The sequence below is a fragment of the Echinops telfairi genome, unplaced genomic scaffold (assembly GCF_000313985.2).
Source record: "Echinops telfairi isolate 266 unplaced genomic scaffold, ASM31398v2 ScPeMD7_23;HRSCAF=83, whole genome shotgun sequence".
NCBI lineage: Eukaryota > Metazoa > Chordata > Mammalia > Afrosoricida > Tenrecidae > Echinops > Echinops telfairi.
In genome coordinates, this window is record NW_022103920.1 from 54,554,257 (window position 1) to 54,559,349 (window position 5,093).

At 41.0% G+C, this 5,093-nt stretch overlaps 1 pseudogene; it reads right to left on the minus strand.

The window, feature by feature from the left end:
* Positions 1-436: 436 nt before the first annotated feature.
* LOC115869197 lies at positions 437-2,518 on the minus strand (annotated as a pseudogene).
* Between the last annotated feature and the right edge of the window lie 2,575 nt (positions 2,519-5,093).

Below are 5,093 nucleotides of genomic sequence, written 5' to 3' on the forward strand. Positions count from 1 at the left end.
TGATCTGTTTCTCCCATAAAGCTGTCAGCTCTAGCAGGGCTGAAATCTGTCCACCTCAACATTCTAACACCTGGTACCGTGCCCAGCAGACAGTTGGCATTCCGCAACGTTCTTTGAATGGAGTGAATTAATCTGGAGAGGTTTGTCTGTAAATATGGTAACTGGGATAGGATTATAAGTAATTATTTTGCTAGTTTGTAAAGTTGTTATTTGCTAATCTTTGTCATTTCATAGGTACTTTTCTTTGTGAAGTGAATGGAATAAAGAAGAATCTTTTAGAAACATTTTATTTAAACAGTGCCCAAGAAAAAACCCACACGTTTAGATCATACAATGTTATTATATTAAAAAAAATGTGTATTATCTTACTTACTGCTGTGAATTTACAGAATAATAATCCAGATCCATTTTGATTAGATGGTTGGAATGCCATTCCTCAGTTACACTTTATAGACATCACAAATCCCTTATAATAATGTAAACAAAATAATTTTTCCCCAAAAGGTGAACTTGAGAACTTCAGTCTATTCTTTTCAGGGCTTGCACTTCTGCTTGGACTTCCTGCTGGGGAATGACTGCTTCTAGGTCTTGAAAAAGACTGGGACCTGGATCATGACCTTGACCGAGATTGCATATACCTCGATCCTTTTACAGAACCAGATCTAGATCTTCTGAATGAAGCTGATCTTGATGTACGAAGAGAGACAGAGCTAGGTCGTAGAGGAGATGAAGCTTTGGATCTGTGTCCTTTGCTCCTGTGTCAAGCCAGAATATTGCCTTCCCCTGGATCTCAAATATAATCTAGACCTTGACCTTGCAAGCAGATCTAGCCAATCGCTGCATCTAGATGTTTTCATCAGCCTAACGCCGTTCAAACTGATAGCCAAATGAGTCAGGTGAGGCTCACTGGACAGTAGGAGGATTTTCTGCTTGGGAGTGTGGTCAATCTAGTGTTCCTCTTTCTAAACTGGAGGGGCCTCCAACTGTCAGCCAAATTTGTGGTTTTGGCCATCACCGTCTCAAATTTTCTGCCCTTTAAAGAATAAGATGAAGCTAGGTGTAGATGACTCGGGAGCTGGCCTCTCCTGCTCATCAGGGTCTAGGAGAATCTCAGTTGTCAGATTTACAAGGCGCTGAGCACGCTACCTTAAGGCTCGTGAAGTTCTGAACCAAGGCAACTGACTCAAGTGAAGAAACCTGCCTCTCCTTCGTCGGCTGTAACGGCGGCGATCAGAAGCACAACATCCCTTTTCTCTACACTCGAAACGTTTCTCATTGGAATCAAAGGGACAGCGAGCAGGTGACCTGTCAGAAGGAGACCGTCGAGGCATGTCTGCTGACAGTCCATCTCTCACTCGGGAACCGTAGATCACCTTCCCACCCAGTCCTCAAACCGCATCTCCTGCATCTCTGGGATCTTCGAATTCCACAAAGGCCAATCCTGGGGATTTCTCGCAATCCACACAGTTCTTAAGGGACCGTAATCGCTGAAAGTCCTTTCTGACCCTCTTTTGCCAGGTTACCAACATATACCTTGGTCTCTCCTCCTACCGCCCATAACGCTCTCAGCTGGCAGTGCCCAGGTTGCGACTACAACAACCCCACCCTAGTGGTCCCAGCAGGGGGCACTCAAGAAAACTCTTTTATCACCTTTCAATGTGATTGTAAGACACTTCAGTCAGGCTGCAATGGAACCACGAGTGAAACCCAGCTTTTATGTTTGATGTTCAGTGGCTCCCATTGGAGGTGGTTTTTACCTTCCCAGGGACATTGGCCCGTGGAGACATCTTTTGGTTCATACTAGGGAGAGGGTGCTAATGGCTTTCAGTGGAGGCCCAGCCAAGTCGCTAAATATCTTACAATAAAAAGGATAGGTGCTCTCCGCCCACCACAGAGAACCATCCATTTCCAAATGTCAACAATGTGCAGGTTGAGAAACACCAAGGTAGGTAGGTAGAGCCTAGTAAAAAGACAAACGTTTAAGTTCGTGTAATTCCTAAAGTTGGTTGAGATGCAAATAACAGGGTATCAGATAGATTTTGAAAATGAATGAATAATTAATCTACTGTGACTTTTTGAGGAAGTTTGTGTTTGTTTTGTCATATGACTTCTTAATGGGTAAGGGGAAATGGATCTCTATTACAACATAGTCACCAGTATTGTCTAATCTGGTAGAGAACTTGGCAATGTGCTGTAGATCCTTTATTTACGCCCAGTGGAAGTGTGTTTAAAAAGTGTTAGCTGCTTGTTCCAACACTTCTAAATAACCAATTTGAAGGAATTTTTTAAAGGAACAATTTTGAGTCAAGATAGTAAAAATTGTTGGGGAGAAGATGCCAATAACATGCAGATTATTGATCTGCAGTCTGGACCACTAGGGCAGAAACAAGAGGGCTATTTGACATGAACTCTCAGAAGAAGAGCAGCTGGAATCCTCCTTAGACACCGGGATAGAGAGACTCTATCTCACTTTGGTCTTCTTATCGGGCGAGAGACTAGTCCTTCGAAAAAAAGACATCTTGCTTGATAAAATAGAAATTCATTATCAAGGGTTCATGAGGGAGGAAGGGCAGGGGAGGGGAAATGAGCTGATACCAAGGGCTCAAGTAGAAACAAAATGTTTCGAAAATGATGATGGCAACATATGTACAAAGGTACTTGACACAATGGATGGTGGATGGATTGTGATAAGAGCTGTAAGAGCCCCCAACAAAATTTTTTTAAAAAAGTAAGAACTCATTGCCCGAGTCATTTATTGGAGTAGAAAGCCTTGTCTTTCCCTTTCAGAGATGCTGGTGGTTTCAAACTGTTGACCTGTAGGTTAGTAGCCCAATTCCTAATCTCTATGTCATCAGGGTTCCTGGCGGGGGAGCAAAAAAGACCAGAGGAAATGACACAGTGGCTGCAAGAATGGACTTACTGTGAGGATGGGTAGAAGTCACCAGTGTTCTGCTCTGTTGAAGAGTCGTTATCAGTTGGATCCAAACTCAACAGCACCTAAGAACAGCAGCACTTCATGTTCTGGAAGCTCGGTGTGCTTGAATTGGAGTATAACCTAAAGGGGGACCAGTCAGGAGGGCTAGGCGGGCTACACTGTAACAGCAAGATCTCATGGTGCTTTCGGTTGACTCTCAGTCTTTGTGTGTCAGCTCAGCCATCCAGACTGAGGATGGTGCTGCACTATGTGAAGCACACTCTCTAATTAGAGGGGGTTTTTTTTTGTTTTGTTTTTTCATTGCCATCTAATGGATTCTGCCTCATTGTGCCAGTAGAGGACAGGGTGGAATTGCCCCTGTGAGTTTCCTTCACTGTAACTTGACAAGAGTGGAATGCTCTCTTTCTCTCTCAGAGCAGCAGGTGGTTTAGAACTGTTGACCTTGAGATTAGCACCCCAATTCGTAACCACCATACCACCAGGACTAATGTGAGGGTGGGGCAGAGGAAAACGCACATGGGAAATTTTAACTTTGTAATGTTTTTGCCCCTACCTACTTTCAATGAAATTTCATTAGTTCGGTGACTCCTGGCTGGACAAGCACAGAGTCAGAGACTTGGGGAATTTTAATCCTCTCATGTTTTATATGAGAAGTATTTGTTTGACTTTATATGTAGTTATTAAGTTTGTGTTTTATAGGACTATATGTGCCAAGCGTGCAGGCACCATATCTCACACCCAATTATACTTAAATAATCAAATTCATTTTGAATCTGTATTTGTATGCCTTTTTATCTATTTGTGATTTGCTTCTGCATATGTGGGGATCTAAATGAAAGTCTTCACAAGATGCAGGGTTCCTGGTTTCCCATATGGACTAACATGTTCCACAGGGTTCTGAAAGCCAAAGGTCAATGAGGTAGCCTTTTTAAAAAATACAATGTTAAGTAATCAGAATATTTTTTATGGTAAAACAAAAATGATTATAACTTAGAATGCCAAAAAAATAGCACATTTTAAAAATGAATGATGAACTTTGGTACAATTTTGTTCCCAACTCAGACTGCCTCCAGCTAGGCCCCAACATCCCATCTCTTCTGCTATTGAGCTTATTTACTGGACAGTGTTGAGAAGCACTGTTTAATGTACCTAATTTTAAATTCAACTCTCCTTTGACTATTTCATTAGTTTTTCATGCTTAAGAAAGTGATGTTATCATTAAATGATATAACTATAAACCCTTAAATTAAAAAAAATGTACTTGAGGGATCCATTATTATATACAGCATAAAATTATAGTTTCTTTGAACAACAAGTGAATTAAGAATGTCAATTTTGTCTTCTACCAGCAAGAGGACAGGAGAAGCTGGGTCACACCACTGATCAGGGTGTTCATTAGGCTAGAGCACCATGTAGAACGGCGAGAAGACAGAGAACACAGCTGCTCCTCCTCATTGACTGTGAGGTGGTGCCTGCTTAAGGTTTGGAACTTGTGTCATTCATTCATCAAAGGATTATTAAGCATCTCCTATATGTAACTGGAGTTGGATTAGAAGCTAGAAAGTGGGACAAGGTGAATAAGGAGCTTCTCCCCTTATAGCTCGTAGATGGCCTGAGAAGTTGTGAGAGCTCTCATTTGGTTTATTTATGTTGATTGAGCACTGATATGTGACAGACACTCAGAAATTAACTACAGTGGGCATAAGGAAGTAGAGTGTGGTTCTTAACAGCAGGGGTCTTTCAGCAGCTAGACTGGAATCTTTTACCATTGCATTGTGAGACTACTAGACATGCTTTAACTCCCTGTGTGCCAGTTTTTGCATGCATGAAATTGTATAATGCACATTGTGTTCACATTATGGGATGGACTGGTCTATATAAGGCATTCTGTACATGTCAACTCCTACTATTATTTTTCTCTTTTTTTATTCAGTTTTTCCTCCCTCTTCAAACTTTCTTTCCCATTGCTTCTTTCTGTTCCCTTAGTTCTAGTAGTAACCAGTGATTTATTATTAATTCATAATGTATTTTATTAGTAACCTGTGGGAAAATATTGCCTTTGAAAAGATTAAGTTTGTGGTGGTTATTATTATTTTTTAATGTAAATTTTAAAAAAAATTATAAAACAGGCATTGGAAATCATGCTTTCCAAGGGACT